At 36.9% G+C, this 17,499-nt stretch overlaps 2 long non-coding RNA genes across 3 annotated transcripts in view; one reads left to right on the top strand and one right to left on the bottom strand.

The window, feature by feature from the left end:
- Positions 1 to 17,499, top strand: part of LOC110184505 (uncharacterized) — a 155,433-nt gene that overhangs the window by 10,001 nt on the left and 127,933 nt on the right. The window contains exons 3-9 of one of the 2 annotated variants that reach the window (XR_015273449.1): positions 13,116 to 13,237; positions 13,718 to 13,839; positions 14,319 to 14,440; positions 14,921 to 15,042; positions 15,485 to 15,606; positions 16,040 to 16,480; positions 17,369 to 17,481. This is a non-coding gene — a long non-coding RNA (uncharacterized LOC110184505). Of the gene's footprint in view, positions 1 to 13,115; positions 13,238 to 13,717; positions 13,840 to 14,318; positions 14,441 to 14,919; positions 15,043 to 15,484; positions 15,607 to 16,039; positions 16,481 to 17,368; positions 17,482 to 17,499 lie in introns of those variants that run through there. The other variant, XR_015273451.1, reaches the window with a different exon arrangement.
- LOC147644787 (uncharacterized) lies at positions 6,515 to 7,409 on the bottom strand. The gene is made up of 3 exons (XR_015273455.1): positions 7,078 to 7,409; positions 6,848 to 7,011; positions 6,515 to 6,774 (listed from the first exon to the last, which is right to left on the bottom strand). It is a non-coding gene; the product is annotated as an uncharacterized LOC147644787 (long non-coding RNA).

The raw sequence follows: 17,499 nt of genomic DNA, 5'->3' as shown, positions 1-17,499 counted from the left end.
CTACGTAGACTTGTTCTTGAGATGAAAGTTATTGAACATAATGGGGAATAAAATAAGTGAAGCTCCTAGAGCGATGATTATCATTTATCATTTTGTATCTTTTTAGTTTAGATACACTTTCCATTTAACCTTTCTACCATAATTTAATCGTTTTTTCCCATTTCAAGGGTGTGACTTTCTTATCAGTCTTATAAAAACTAGCACATAAAATCTATCAGATTGGAAATAAATGGACTACCAATTTTCTTTGCAAAGAAGATAGTTCCGTTCTTGTTAGAATTGAACTGTTAATTAAAATAGTTTTGCTTAATATTTGTGGTTTATATTGAAAATCAAAGTTATATGTTGTGTTAATCACCAGAGCAAACCCCTTACAGACAATATAATTATTTTATCAATATAAATCATAAATAAATGCAGGTTAATTTCTTTAATTTACTTTAAGCTCGTGGTTTAAGTTTAACTTTACGCCAGTTTACAAAAATACAAACTTTTGAGATAAATGTTAACTGCAGCTAATTTTTAGACATTAAATAGTTCTGATGTCTTATATCTTTTCTTATCTTAATTTTGAATATAAATTTTTGGTTATATATGCCATAATTTTTTCGAGTTGGTTTCCTTTCTTTTTTTCTTGTAATTCTCTCCACTCAACAAAATTTCGGTTTCGACACCGCTTGCTGGTGGGCATAAATCACTTTTTTCTGTTCCGGTCTTGTTGGAAATCGTATTTAATTGATTTTACACCTAACAAACTGAGGGCTTGCGGGGGCTTAGCTCGCTATCCACGTGACATTTGTCGTTGCCGCCAAAGTAAACATATTATTGAAGTGCACGTGCCTAGAGTGCGAATGGGTTAAGAGGTGTAATGTGACTGGGCAGTTTTCGTTTGACAAAGTTTTGTTGGTTATTTTTTTCAAATTCTTTCACTTTTGACTAGGTCAAAAGCTAAGTAAGATTGTTGTGTAAACCTTACCTGGAAGTGATCGCCCAGATATTGGAAAATGCAATGAATTTTTAAAGCGGTAACATGAAAGCTAGGTGCAGTTGATGTTGATTGATAGGCCATTTAAGGCAGTTCGAAAACGGAGAGATCGATGGCATAAAAAAGAAGATATAATGTATTCTATTCAAAGAACCTTGTTTCGGTTAGGTAGAGTAATTTTTGTAATATTTGTATTTTTCAAAACCCATTATATAAATGTTTAAAATGCTATACTTTTTCTTATGAGATGGTATAATTTGAATGCGGAAACATAAAAGGAAAGTTTATTTTTAATGGATAGCTAGGTAAGGGAAAGTAAAAAACTTTATGGTAAAATGACCGAATATATTTATATACCAGGTTTTAAAAAATGTTTTTTGGGAATTAAAAAGGGATAGTCAAAAATTAAGAAAAAATAATTTAAGCTAGATTGATAGAAACTGATTAAAATACAAATTGATTTAATACGTTGAAAGATGTGTAATAATAAAGTGAAAGCCTCAATTATAAACTTCAAATATAACTTTAGAGGAAATGTGCTGTTAAATTAAATTGAAGAGTTCTAAGCAGTCCTTTCCCAGTTAGTTGATTGTTTGTGGATTACCCTATTATCGTCTCATTGAATCGTCCTTTCGGACTGCTGAAAGCTGTTTGCATTACAATTATGATTATTTCCATTATACGACCTCAGCGATAAGACAAAACAGACTTATCATTGACACATATAAAAACCATAAATGTTCTAATACGACCCATACCTGTTTAGCTCGAGAAGACCTCTCCAAAGCTGTAAATCATTTATTAAATCAGCTAAACCTGCCACGTCTCCAATTAAGTGGCATGCCAAGTGCCTGGGCTTAGCTTGGGGTATGAGGGGTTTTAAGCATATAATTAACTGATTGAACAACAAATTGAAATTACAGTGAGCACCTGATAAATCAACAGCAAACAGCACACTAAATAACGAAATAACGAACAGTAGGACGAACAAATATAATTTTTGTTCATTATTTATAAATGGTAGCTTACAATAGAACTCAAAATTATAAACGTAAATTCTAGTTACCTAGTAAATATAGCGACCAAAAAGTAGGCAATGTTTTTTTCAGAACTAACTACCAGGTACTTTTAAAGTCGAGGCACTCGTTTGTGCCAAATCCCTACTTGTTTTATCAGATGCGGCTGCAGTCTGCTTCTGAGTTTTTATGGAGCACCTAAAAGCAATTTTTATGGCATATTAAAAATTGCATTTAAATTTTTCGAGGAGCTAGAGGTGAGCTGTGGTACGGCGTTGAGTGGAGTGTGGATTCGTTTAAAGTGAAGTAAATTGTGGTGGGTGGCGTTAGATGGTGTGATGTTCCGCATTTGAATATTATAATTGTGGAGTTCTTCATTGCGACGTCTACGTCGAATGATTCTTTGTCTTTCACTCTTCCGCAGTTGAGAGTGCTCCATCTCATTTTTCCTTAGCCTCACCCTTACTTAAGCTCTAAGGGTCGCTCTAACCTATTCCTTAGCCCAGCTCTGCATATATATAAATATAATTTATGCCGCTAACAATCTCATTAAAATTTTATGCGTATGCGTCTGAAGGCAAGAGTCTGCTCTGCATCGCACTCCTCCCCCTAAAGTTTATAATGGGGCGAGAACTTGGGCGGGAATGGTGTCTAAATTGCTACAATTACGTTTAAAAGGTGTGCCGATGAAGATGATGATAATATGGCATACGGCAGGGAGAAGGTGTAGCAATAGTGAGAAGAACTAAGATGCGACTAATTGCCTTAATTTATTACTTTAGGCATAAGTTGTGCCCTCAATTTAGATAGATATTCCTCTCACCTGAAAGATGTCGCCTTCTGTAAAAGATATTGATAAATTTGATAAATAGAAGCGTATTCAACAAAAGTAACTACGCTAAGAAAATAAATATTTCTGTGAATAAGATACACTTTTTTCTATTAAATCTTTTATATATATTAAAATATGTATATAAATACCAATACAAATTTAGGTATGCAGATTTATGAATTTATTCGAACTGGCTGAGCTCTGAAGTTTTTAAGCTTTGGTTTGTACAAAAAATTAAATCGTTAAAATTAAAAGAAGAAAATTGATCGAAATTTGAATGTTTTAAAATTTAAATCAATATTAAAAAATAAAATGCGCTTTTACAAGGGGTAATAATTATAGTCTGAAGCTTACAACCATATACATATCTATAATATATAATATATAATATATAATATATAATATATAATATATAATATATAATATATAATATATAATATATAATATATAATATATAATATATAATATATAATATATAATATATAATATATAATATATAATATATAATATATAATATATAATATATAATATATAATATATAATATATAATATATAATATATAATATATAATATATAAAATATAATATATAAGAATATATATTTTTATTAATTGTAAACTACTTAACAGTGAAATTCCTTTTGCTTCCGAAAAATGTCCGACAAATTTTGTGATGATGTATTTTAAATTTTCACGACGTTTAAAAATATATGCATATTTTTCGAAAAACATCGAGAAATATATGCATACGTTGGCTGCATTTAGCGGTGGCGCCGCGTTTGTTGCGCTTTAATTGCCAAATGGTTCAAGGCCGTTTGGCGTCTTTTGCAAGTGGATTTAGCTGTAGACGCCATTAAGAAGCAAAACAAAAATCAAAAAGTTGAACACAATTTTCAATGAAGAGGAGACGCTGGTGGGGTTCGCTAGATGACAGACCAAGGAGGCTTATAAATGTACAGCCGCCGTAGTCGTCGTCATACGACCACCGTATTGGACCACTCAGCCATTAAGTGGGTCAAAAGTTGGCCTGCAAAGGACACAATATATCAATTGGTAATTGGAGAGCCGGAAACGATTATATGTTAAAAGCTTTTAAAAGCATGAATATGATTTGTATTTGCAACCTAAGCGCAAGATGTTTTTCCCAATCAGGTTTAGTTTTGGCTTTCTCCCCGAATTATTAATGGCTTGTGCATATTTTGTGAGTCGTTTTTTTTAGTGATTAATACTGGAGATCGCATAATATATCTCCTCCCTTTCTTCTTCTCTTAAGCTCGTATGTATATTGATTTTTTTATTCCAAGCCCTTTTTAAAAAAATATTTGCAGCTTAGTTTTTTACCTCAGTCTTTGTCCAGCTTTTAGGGTTGATCCCCGCTTAGGGTTTACCCAGGATCTTTGCGCACTGCTCTCTTTGCCACCATAGAAGTGTTTGCCATTCAAGATTTTGCTGTAAACACGCAAAGCCACATCCCCAATCACAACCCGGGTCACATCCCGGGTCACATCCCTGGCTGGCCCCATGTCAGCACAGCCGTCGAAGGAGGAAATTGAATTGCAGTCGTGATGTTGACATTGCGTGCAACAAAATAACCCGAGACGCAGGACCAAACACTCAGCTCTCCTCTCTCTTTGTGGATATATAGTAATGCAATTCGCCACAGTAAACCGGAGCAGCAGGGATTGGGAACTGAGTGGGTTATGGGACTAGGAATCTGTGGGGAGTGTGTGGTATACGCGCGCATTGACATAAAATACATTATTGAAAATTGTTTCGATTTCATAAGAAATTTTCCACAACAAATTCAAGAATGACATTTTCGCCATTCGGGTGCCTAGTAGTTAAGGGGGATGAGGGAGGGCAGGAAAAGCTGCGACATGCAATAACATGTCGGCACCCCTTTGCAACGCGCCGCCCCTGGCATTCAAACACATTTTATTTCATTTGTCGAACATTTGTTTCGCCTTTTTCTTGGCGCTCTCCTTTTTTTTATATATATATATATATATTTTTTTTTTTTTTTGTCGTTTTACAGTAAGTCCTGCCGAAGGATCACTTGCTCTTGGCTGCTGCCCAAATCGGAGGAGGAGATAAAGGAAAATATAAGCGAAAAGCCTTTTCCTAGCATTTTTTATTTAGCAAAATGAGCAAAGCGACGCAAGAACAAAAAATCAATGAGAATTGCGGCCAAAAAGGAAATTATTTGTTATTGAATCCGGCTTAGCAGCAGGGGGTTAAAGGAAACGGAAGGGGGAGGGAGATGAAAGTTTCATGGAAGTCAAAGAAATTTAAGTTCAGTTAAATTAAATAAAGAAATCAATTATATCAGATATCCAGCTTAAAAAGTTCGCGATTTAAACTATTTAAGTGGCAGTCAATTAGAAAAACAATTTATAAATTTCGTAGAATTTAATTTATTCCCATAAGAACCCGGAGAAACATAGTTTCTTACAAGATACCCATCCCAAAAAAATAACCCTAAATCGCCGTACCAAATAAATTATTCTTTTTCACCGACTTTGGGGGGATTGCATAGATTGAACAAATTTGGAACTTGTCAAGCGATAGACAAGCTTTTGGGACCCTGACATGGTCAGAATGAACTCTCGTTACTCATACACGGAGTTCTTTCTCACACTCTACGGAGGATACATAATCAGCAAGGATATGCCTGGAACTGTGTCGACTGTCTTACATGATTTACATTTTTAGTCCATTGAAAAGTCTATTTTATGCGGAACTCTGCTTAGCACTGTCTCACCCCCAGTAGCAGTAGGTCGAGATGTTGTGAGAGTCATAAAAGTGGGATACAGGATTTTATGTGAAGATATGTGCATATCCTGGATAAGATCTTTTGAGATCTTTAAAAATTAACAAAAGAGGTAGAAAGGTCTAACATAAATGTGTATTTGTTAAATTTTACATTCTTTTCTAATAATTACTATGACAGAACTGAATCTCTTAACAGCCGCATAAGAGTTTTCCTATGTAATAAATATTTCCACTATTGTCTAGCTAATGTCCCACTTCCCAGGGTATTCCTCTGTCGTTATCTCCTTTCCCGGTCCACTGTCTCTTTGCAGTGACGCGTCTATTGCTACAAGCAGATCATTTCGTTGTTTACACGCAATAAAAGCTGTCACAACGTGTATGTATATGTCGATAAGTCCCTGGGTTCAAGCCCCCATAGTGGAGTGTCAAACGGGGAGTCCCGTTTCCCGTCTCAAAAGGCCAGACATTCTTTACTTGGCATTAATTCCAAAGGAAGAAAAAAAAAAGAACGGAAAAGAAGAAATACTTTTGGGCCTCACCAAACCAATTTCCAATTTTTTTTTCTTACAATTTATTGGGAAGGACAACAAGAGAAGGACTCTATACTGCCCAGCCAGAAAATATAAATAAGTACAAATAAAAACCAAATAAATGGCGAACACTAAATACGTACATACATACGTAGTATTCATACGACAAGGACGAAAAGCGAGGATGAATATGTAATAAATAAAATATATAAAATATAAACAGTAAAGAGGTTGATTTGGGGTAACTGCAATGCACTGAAAATTATTTTTTTATAAAAGTCCGGAAAAAAAATTAGAGGGTACAATCAGAATACTTGAAACAGATAGCTAGACAAGGGACATTTTTAAGGATATTTTTCAAAATCTATGATAGAAGTTGAGTATTTTTAATTAATTTATTTTTAATTTATTTATTTATTATTTATTTTATATTCTTTATCCATAAAATATTTAGAAACTAACGTATAGGATGAAATCAAAGTCGTCGGGGTTGATCAATTGGAATTCTAGCTACACTGGCTCCGACATTTTCCATCGAACAGGGCGGCTTTCTTTTTCGAAATCTTATATAACGAATTACGATGAATTATGACCCACAATGCCATATATACGAGGGAGGCGCTGCGCCAGAGCTGCTGATACTGCAATATTATTTTTATTTATTTATTCTGCATTTAAATATTTTAAATGACGCTATTTTTCACATTTTATTACCAATTCATTTTTGCTGCGCGGCCGCCCTGCACTAAGTATCCAAATATGTTGGGCTTGGGTAGAGATAAAGAGTATCCAGGGTGTTATAATATCAGTCCGAAGTTTGCGACGCAGTGATGATCGTATATTATAGGCGACATAGAAACTTTCGTTTCTATGCAAATCTGTAAGAGTAACACTGGTACTGCAAAACTGTAAATATTGGTGACTGTAATGAAAGTAAGACTTACCTCGTTGTTTTTTAACACAACTTTCTAAATATTATATTGTATCAGTTATAAATGATCGAATTGCAATATAGAAGGGTATACAAACTTTGGATAACTTAGATTCATTTCTTGTTTATAGTTTGTTTTAATGGCCAAAACCTGAGCGAGTGCCAAGCATAAACTTTTCCCTACTCACAGGGTTTGCATTTAAATTTTTATATGAGTTTTTTTTAGCGTTTTTTCTGGCCTCTTGTGCCCGACATTTAATTACTTCTCTCGACATTTTCTTTTCTTAAATTTTTCTGTTGTGCTTTATATTTTTGCATTTTTACTAAGTGCACTTTAGATATGCTCTAAGGGATTGAAGTAGTGTCAGGTACAGAGGTCAATGCAGGCATAATTACCTGACTGTGACTCTAAAGACTCGCTGGCATACAGAACGGTGCTTGCCGTTAATATTTCACTAACTCATTAACATTTTAATTCGACTCTCGACGGCGGTGGCGGCAGCGATTCACATAAATTAAGGCGCGTGGACAACGCTGCGTATACGGAATGAGCTTTGTGTCGGCGCAAATTTCATCATTCAGAGGCCGCGCGCCCACCGATCACTTTCAAGCCTTATGGCATATGTGTTTTCAAGCCGGGGTAATGACCTGAATTTGCTTAGAATTTGAAATATCGTAAAAGATCGAAATGTAAAATATAGAGAAATAACAAAGTTTAAAATATAGAAGAGAAGAATTAAAGTTAACTTCGAAGTTTGTATACCCTTGCAATTTGTCATAGGATCATGATTTCAAATGTGCAAAAGTAAAATGCCGAAAATTTTTTTTTTTAGCTGTTGATGCTGATCAAGAATATAAGGTATATATGGTTCATATATTCATATGGTTAAAGTTTTACAATTATTATTATTATTATTTCTCTTAAACAACTATATCAAGCTTGTTTATTTTCAATACAAAAACCTAATTCCATATAAATCTGGTAATCTCTCAAACAAATGTTTTCGATAAACAAGAGATTAGCATTCCTGGAATATACCGATCGAAGTTCGACGCTCGGCGGATATATCCACTTGACATGCGGTTATGCGGTTATTCTCCGAACCGCCAACCGTTCAAGGGCGCAAGTTTATATTGTACATATCGGCATATCAGATATCTGGTGCTGACTTATCGGGCTGCTGCTGCGGTTCTGGGTAAAAACTATACTTATTTACACTTTTTTGATATCGTAACGGATGCGATAAGTCGAACCCTATTCCGTTTCGAAATGCATCCATGTATGCCGGTACCTAGGCACTATTATTTGCTGATATTTCGTATCAATTACGTACCATTGTGTCCTAACATATGGCACAAATATTTTCATTGGATTCAGCTTGTAATAAGCATAGACTATACCCAAGGAAAGGTTTCTGTGAGAAGTTTTGTTTGGGTTAGTTAGAGGAAAAAGCGGAAACAATATTTATACATAATGATAGCTTCCATGATTATTAGCTCAGTAACCCTTAGGTTATGCAACTTTTATTTACATTTTATAGAAAGTAACGAAGATTTCTCGAATTTGATTTTTCAAACAAAATATATGTGTACATATGCATATGATGAGTAACGCGCATCTGTTTCAAAAGCCTTATGTTTCGAGGGAAACTAATGTGCAAATATTATTTAAATTTCAAAACACCACGTAAAATAATATGTCTTAAATGTGACGTTATCAGTATCTCTATTCCCTTTTATGCAGAAAAATGGGTTTCCACCGCTCTCAAGTATTTAATTTATTTGAAAAGTTTTTGTGCTGACTGTTGCTGCTTGCTTGCACTTTAAACATTATTATCATTATCATAATCGATTTGACGTCAATCGATTTATATTTGTTTTCGAAATGAGTATTGAAAGAAAATAAAAAAAGGGGCTGGGGGAGATCGTCAGGTCGTTTGTTGATCTCCGTTTAGCTCGTTATATATTGATTTTTGTGCATTGTTTTTTTTTTTTTTTGTTTAATTAAGTTTAAAACTATTTATACATTTTATGAGCATTAAGCAGCGGAACTGGAAAAAACATTGCGAATTTTCAACGCTGGTGGTGGCCTCGGCAGATTCGCGGAATTCATTTATCAGCATCGAACATTTGTTATTCTTGCTCAATTGTTCAATTGTTTCTCGCTTTCGTTATTTATCTATTGGGGAGAGGAAGTGAGAGGTTTTGATAATTTTTATGAAAATTAAAATGCGTTTGCCTTGTAATTAGCCGCAGAGCAGAGCCACGGTGCGAACAATCGGGTTCTTCCAGGAAACATTCGGTTCGCGCATTGCCATTTTCGGGAGGTAGATGTACCAATGGTGATGATGATGTTGTTGATGAGGTAATCTTTGCCTGGACACATTTTGGCAGCTCAATTTGATTTTGCAATTAGCAGTTGTGGCTGAATTCATACAATATTCCCAGCCCAACCCAGCCCATCCCGTACCCATTGAGCCATTGCCATTGCCATTCCAAGATTCTGACTCACTTGCCCACTCTGTGCGGAATTCCATATTGGTTCCGGTACCATTCACCGGGCGTCCGTACTCTTTACCAAGTACATGTTGTACCTGGAGAACACACCTGAGGGCACCTCCACTGATATAGCAATGCGATCGGAAAACAAGCTGTTGATTAAGTTTCATATTGCTACTGACGAGTATGCAAATGTGTTTGTTTAAATGCTTTTCTTGCCTATAATAAGTACATTACTAAATACATATATTTAACTCTAGGCTTAGAGCTCCAAGACTCTCTAAGTGCCGATTCATCCCTTAAATATATGTTAATTTCACTCTGTTCTAATAAATAATAAATAATATGTATTAAGCAATTCAATTCCATCATCGTCAGCATTTTAAACAAACTATATCCACGTCTGGCATTTATATATTCGACGCGTCGGTCTGTGTCAATCTGCGATCCGATACCGATACATATTTTTGTGAATATTAATTCATTCGATTAAACAACACATTCATCTGGCTCGAATTTTATTTTAAAAATAAGTGTTTAAAGAATTTCGGTTAAAAATAATATTCAACATCGAGAAATGTGCAACTCGAGAATTGTGTGGCATAAATCAATTTTGGGTGCTAATTAAAAACATGTTAATTGCATCAGTTGGCATTAAATATAAAAAATCTGCACAAATTCCATTCACAAAATCGAAACTGCGAAGCGAGCGAAATCGCATAAATTAAAGCGAAAACAATTTGATAAATGCGTGTGAGAGGGGAAAATAAATAACTTTTGACATACGAGGAGGCGATATACCAGATACACCACTTCGACTTGGACGACCTTCGTGCTCATTAGGGATTCGCAAGATAAATTCCACCGAAATGCTGTTGAATATCGAATTCGCTCCGAATACGAATCCGGCTCCGATTCGAAACAAAAAACAAACTTAAAAGCAGAAGCAATTCGCAAGATGCAATTGCTAATTAAGTTAACCATATTGTTGTCTGCGATTCGTGCCAAGGTGCCAGCTGCAGTTCGCCGGTGCATCTAACAGATAAAATTACTCGGGGAATAATAATAAATCGTAATGAGGCCACAATTACTACAAGTCAAGCTCATATCATGACGATATGGCAGTGACATCGTAAAATTCTAACTGGCATCAGCTAATGAGTTAGTTTTGTGCCGAGAAATATGACGCTACGAGTATAAATAAACCCGAATGATGGGTGTGTTTCTAAGAACGGAAATTCCACAATAAGCGCAATGTTAAAATCTCTAGTTTAAGCTTTTTGTAGCTATTGTGATTCTTTGATGTAGTCAATGCTGGTGGAAAAGCTGGGAAATTTATTGTTCATAAAAAAATGGCGCGACGTGCTCAATTATATATTACATGTCTTATACAAATAAGAAAAATAATCTAGCAATTACGTTTGCATACCTTTTATCCTCTACACAAAGGATTGAGTGAGGAAAAGAAAGGAATCCTGTATTTAATTACCCAAAATAATTTCACAGCAGAGTCTCTGGTTTCATGAACGTTTTTTTTTTTCGAAACCAATTTTTTACTACAAAACAACAATTGGCAGTTTTTGACTTCAGCCATAACTAATGGCATACATCTGAGATTACACATTTCTTAGAACTAGTGGAAATGCAATTCATCAGCGACTTCTTCTGTAGTCTTCGGAACTCTTTCTTGGAAGACACACTAATATTTATCCAGGCACGCTTGCCGAGGTTCTTTTTTGGTAGTAAAAGTTAATCTTTCGGCTTGTTATAACATACTGGCCACTTAAAATGATAATTAGGACCGACCAGAAGGAGTGACAAATCAACTGGGTTCTCTAACCCGCTATAATAAAGTATGGTTTTAAATTTAACGTGTGATAAGGTCAAGGCCATTGGGGGTAGGTAAATGTTCTAAGATAATACTCGAAACATTTAGCTTTTTGAATGGGTTCTTTGAACTTGAGGGACGCGAGCGGGAATAAATAGTTTTTTATAAGATTATGTATGCTTCGAGAAGGCGAAAAGTGAAGGCGATTTTATAATTTGTATTGGATAATAATATTTCTATTATTAAATACATATATGTATGTATATTGTTCAATTTGCCTTAATTGGTCTACGAAAAATGGACGGCCTAAAATCAAGGTAAATATATTAAAATAATAATAAAAAAATAAAATATAATTTTAGCATTTTATATATCAACATTCAAATTTTACTTGTATTTTCAATGCTCAACAATTTAAAATTCAATTATTTTACTTTTCGATGTCATTTAGTGATCCAACTGACTACATTTTTCACCTTCTTCGATCACATAACCACCAAATGATTTAATATTGTTAAAAATGCTATAAAAAAAGAAAACCGTGCCAATTCGCCCCCTCTATCTCCATTGTGCCGTTCTGTTTTGTTATTAATGTTTGCAATTGGGTTAAGAATTTTATTCGCAACAACGGCGCCAGCGTTCACTTTTATTTATCACACATTTTAATTTGTAATTGTGTTGTTGTTGCTGCTGTGGTCGTACTTGAGTTTTGCCGTTTCTTGCTGCATTATTTATACAACATGTTATTGTTGTGTTTAGCTGACGGTTTTCTTCTTTTCTTGATTTTTTATATTTGTTTTTTTTTTATTCGCCACCATGTTAGGGCGAAATATTTTGTTTTTGGTGTTTTGTTTTTGTCCCTCATTGTCGTCGCTACTTTTGTGTTTTGATTACGCAAATTAAAAGCGTCTAGACAAGGCATTCCGATGGTTTGCAAGAGGGTTAGGGGGAAAGGGCCCGTTAAGATATGGAACGGGACGGGGATGACCGACTGACGGCGGCGGGCCATTGTGCAATCGCATCACGAACTTTTGTTTTTTCTACACCTCATGAGTAGTGTTCTGACTGACAAACTTTTTGTCGAATAATAATAAAAAAAATATTTAATTCAATTAAATATTTAATAAATTTTGTGTAATACAACTTTAACAAAATTATGACGTGTTTTCTTTATAAATTAATCACTAAAACACTAAACCTTAGACACGAAGTACTAAGCCTCTACTGTAACGCTAACTTCGCATAACGTCTTAGTGGGTTCAATGAATTCTGCCTTTACGTAACAAACCGTTGACTCTTTCAGGGGATATTAGTTACGTATAATTCACAACGTTAGTTGACGTAAACAAAAGAGCGGTCAAGACATAAATGAAGCCAGCGGAGTTTTTGAATCCGCAAACCAATCCTGACCCCCCCACGGATGCTGTATCAGCGAGCTTTTGAGTGGGACCTAGGTAACCGATATTTCGGTTAAGAAGGTCAGTGCTCTCTCACGCCCTCACGCATCCGATTGCATTCTATCGAATGCCAATAGTTCTCGCCATATTTCTTCCGCGTGCGTGTGTGATTGTCATTGCCGAAATAAAATATTAGTTTTTAGTGTAATCCTTTGATAAAATAACCCAAAAAGTCTTGAAATATACAGATGATCGTGCAGACTAAGTGCGGTTTATAATATTTCGTGGAAGCACCAAAGATTAAAAGCGTATTTTGTGACTTTTCAGTTTCGCCTGCGGCACCTTGGGTTTGGCTAATAAGAACGAACAAGTGAGCTGCAACACCACACGGCTGTTGTGTGTGTGGACAGGACAATACTACTGCTGTTGCAGCGCCACTTCACTACCTGGTAATTAAATACACCAACAAGAATTTCACTTTCGACTTTATAAACATAACTGCTGCCGCTTCTGCTTTTCCCTTCCCCTCCCCCGTTATTTTTTGTGTTTCTGCTTCCCCCTTCCCCACCCCCGTTATTTTTTGTGCTTCTGCTTCCCCCTTCCCCTCCCCCGTTATTTTTTGTGCGCGGCAGCTAGTGAGTGGCACGCAGCCTACCGATATTTTGATCGAGTAGGTCAGTGCTCTCTCCCTCGCGCTCTCACACCCTCACGCATCCGATTGCATTCTAGTGAATGCCAATAGTTCTCGCCATCTTTCTTCCGCGTGTGTGTGATTTTCATTGCCGAAATAAAAAATTAGTTTTTAGTGTAATCCTTTGATAAAATAACCCAAAAAGTCTTGAAATATATGGATGATAGTGCAGTCTAAGTGCGGTTTATAATATTTCGTGGAAGCACCAAAGATTAAAGCGTATTTTGTGACTTTTCAGTTTCGCCTGCGGCACCTTGGGTTTGGCTAATAAGAAAGAACAAGTGAGCTGCAACACTACACGGCTGTTGTGTGTGTGGACGGGACAATACTACTGCTGCTGCAGCGCCACTTCACTACCTGGTAATTAAATAGACCAACAAGAATTTCACTTTCGACTTTATAAACACAACTGCTGCCGCTTCTGCTTCCCCCTTCCCCTCCCCCGTTATTTTTTGTGTTTCTGCATCCCCCTTCCCATCCCCCGTTATTTTTTGTGCTTCTGCTTCCCCCTTCCCCTCCCCCGTTTTTTTTGTGCGCGGCAGCTAGTGAGTGGCACGCAGCCTACCGATATTTTGATCGAGTAGGTCAGTGCTCTCTCCCTCGCGCTCTCACACCCTTACGCACTCGATTGCATTCTATCGAATGCCAATAGTCCTCGCCATCTTTCTTCCGCGTGTGTGTGATTTTCATTGCCGAAATAAAAAATTAGTTTTTAGTGTAATCCTTTGATAAAATAACCCAAAAAGTCTTGAAATATACAGATGATCGTGCAGACTAAGTGCGGTTTATAATATTTCGTGGAAGCACCAAAGATTAAAGCGTATTTTGTGACTTTTCAGTTTCGCCTGCGGCACCTTGGGTTTGGCTAATAAGAAAGAACAAGTGAGCTGCAACACTACACGGCTGTTGTGTGTGTGGACGGGACAATACTACTGCTGCTGCAGCGCCACTTCACTACCTGGTAATTAAATAGACCAACAAGAATTTCACTTTCGACTTTATAAACACAACTGCTGCCGCTTCTGCTTCCCCCTTCCCCTCCCCCGTTATTTTTTGTGTTTCTGCTTCCCCCTTCCCATCCCCCGTTATTTTTTGTGCTTCTGCTTCCCCCTTCCCCTCCCCCGTTTTTTTTGTGCGCGGCAGCTAGTGAGTGGCACGCAGCCTACCGATATTTTGATCGAGTAGGTCAGTGCTCTCTCCCTCGCGCTCTCACACCCTCACGCATCCGATTGCATTCTATCGAATGCCAATAGTCCTCGCCATCTTTCTTCCGCGTGTGTGTGATTTTCATTGCCGAAATAAAAAATTAGTTTTTAGTGTAATCCTTTGATAAAATAACCCCAAAAGTCTTGAAATATACAGATGATCGTGCAGACTAAGTGCGGTTTATAATATTTCGTGGAAGCACCAAAGATTAAAAGCGTATTTTGTGACTTTTCAGTTACGCCTGCGGCACCTTGGGTTTGGCTAATAAGAACGAACAAGTGAGCTGCAACACTACACGGCTGTTGTGTGTGTGGACAGGACAATACTACTGCTGCTGCAGCACCACTTCACTACCTGGTAATTAAATACATCCAACAAGAATTTCATTTTCGACTTAATAAACACAACTGCTGCCCTTCTGCGTCCCCCTTCCCCTCCCCCGTTATTTTTTGTGCTTCTGCTTCCCCCTTCCCCTCCCCCGTTATTTATTGTGCGCGGCAGCTAGTGAGTGGCACGCAGCCTACCGATATTTTGATCGAGTAGGTCAGTGCTCTCTCCCTCGCGCTCTCACACCCTCACGCATCCGATTGCATTCTATCGAATGCCAATAGTCCTCGCCATCTTTCTTCCGCGTGTGTGTGATTTTCATTGCCGAAATAAAAAATTAGTTTTTAGTGTAATCCTTTGATAAAATAACCCCAAAAGTCTTGAAATATACAGATGATCGTGCAGACTAAGTGCGGTTTATAATATTTCGTGGAAGCACCAAAGATTAAAAGCGTATTTTGTGACTTTTCAGTTACGCCTGCGGCACCTTGGGTTTGGCTAATAAGAACGAACAAGTGAGCTGCAACACTACACGGCTGTTGTGTGTGTGGACGGGACAATACTACTGCTGCTGCAGCGCCACTTCACTACCTGGTAATTAAATAGACCAACAAGAATTTCACTTTCGACATTATAAACACAACTGCTGCCGCTTCTGCTTCCCCTCCCCCGTTATTTTTTGTGCTTCTGCTTCCCCCTTCCCCTCCCCCGTTTTTTTTGTGCGCGGCAGCTAGTGAGTGGCACGCAGCCTACCGATATTTTGATCGAGTAGGTCAGTGCTCTCTCCCTCGCGCTCTCACACCCTCACGCATCCGATTGCATTCTAGTGAATGCCAATAGTTCTCGCCATATTTCTTCCGCGTGTATGTGATTTTCATTGCCGAAATTAAAAATTAGTTTTTAGTGTAATCCTTTGATAAAATAACTCAAAAAGTCTTGAAATATACAGATGATAGTGCAGTCTAAGTGCGGTTTATAATATTTCGTGGAAGCACCAAAGATTAAAGCGTATTTTGTGACTTTTCAGTTTCGCCTGCGGCACCTTGGGTATGTGGATCTTTTGGCTAATAAGCAAGAGCAAGTGAGTAAGCTGCGGACACCAGACAGCTGTTGCGTGTGCTCCTGTGGACGCGACGAGACTGCTGCTGCTGTAGCAGCACTTCATTACAGGATAATTGAATACGTGCGATGATAATTTCATTTTCCGCTTTATAAACACAACTTCTGCTGCCCCTCCCCTCCCGCTCTTTTGGCGCGGCAATTAGTGAGCGCCCACAAGCCAATATGGGCGGGGGCGGGTGGTCTGCAACCTAATTATCCGCCTGGACGAACGTGGTCTGTGTTCCATACATATTAATATACATACGAATACGACATACGTATTTAAATTGTGCATAACTTAAGAACAGGGCACAGATCATAAAATATCGATTGCCGTCAGCCTACGCAAAAAAATCTGCTAATAAAGGTAAGCAAAGCCTGTAACCCAAACAAATCAGGGCGTTAAAAATTGAAGTTTTGTACATTATATATTCATAAAAATAATTGAAGAATTTTCACGGGGAAAACAGAATTATTGCGTGCGTTAGAGGTAAACAAATTAATAGATTAACTTATATTAAAATGTTTTCAAGTATTCTTATGTATTCTAATTATAATGTATATATTGTATTTTTAGTTTCTCAATTTACACTTAAGATTCCTTAGTTTAGGGTATTGTCCGTTTTTAAGCAATTGCGTCAAGAATGGGTTAAAGCATCGCCAATATTCAGTATTCAATATTTGTGTTTTTTTCTTTGTAATCATTTACGTCCCAAGATTCTGTTGACGAGACGCGAGGCTGCTCTCCGTTCCGTTCCGCTTACATCCGAAGGCAAATACTTGGCCGGAGACTTACAATTTCAATGGACAATCCATCGGCGGCGCCGATGCTTTGAATGCCAAAGTGGCGACGGCGGCGACGGCGACGGCGACGCAACTCGTATACCTACGACAACTGTCATTTTGTATAATCTATATATGTATGTGGGACTGTTGTCTTGCAATTCAACGTTTTTGTTGCTCTTGTTGTGTTGTTTTACTTTTGCTGTTTTTGTTTGGCTTTCGTCTTATCGGCGGCGCCTCCAGAAAATATGTCACACGTACGCGTCAAATTTTCTTAGAAAATAAACCGCAAAATAAGCATGATACGCCTGATATACGGCTGAAGAGGCGGGATTTCCACAATTTCTTTATGTTCCCCTTTTTAAGTTGTAAATAAGTTAATTTTCGGTAATTTTAAATGTTGTTTACAAATTAACATTGAAAATTTAAAAACAAGAATATTAACCCTTTTTTTTATTCCACCCCAAAACAGATCCCAAAATGAAAATAAATGTATAAAAAGAAGATAACGAACGATTACAGAGCACATATAATGCACAAACCTCAAATGGACTTCCTCAATACAAGTGTGCTGGATAAAAAGGGGTAAGTCAAAGAAATATA

The sequence above is a fragment of the Drosophila serrata genome, unplaced genomic scaffold (genome assembly GCF_035046125.1).
Source record: "Drosophila serrata isolate PLE 108 unplaced genomic scaffold, ASM3504612v1 contig_98, whole genome shotgun sequence".
NCBI classification, from domain to species: domain Eukaryota; kingdom Metazoa; phylum Arthropoda; class Insecta; order Diptera; family Drosophilidae; genus Drosophila; species Drosophila serrata.
The sequence above is the reverse complement of the archived record's forward strand: the minus strand, read 5'-3'. Positions and strand labels throughout refer to the sequence as shown.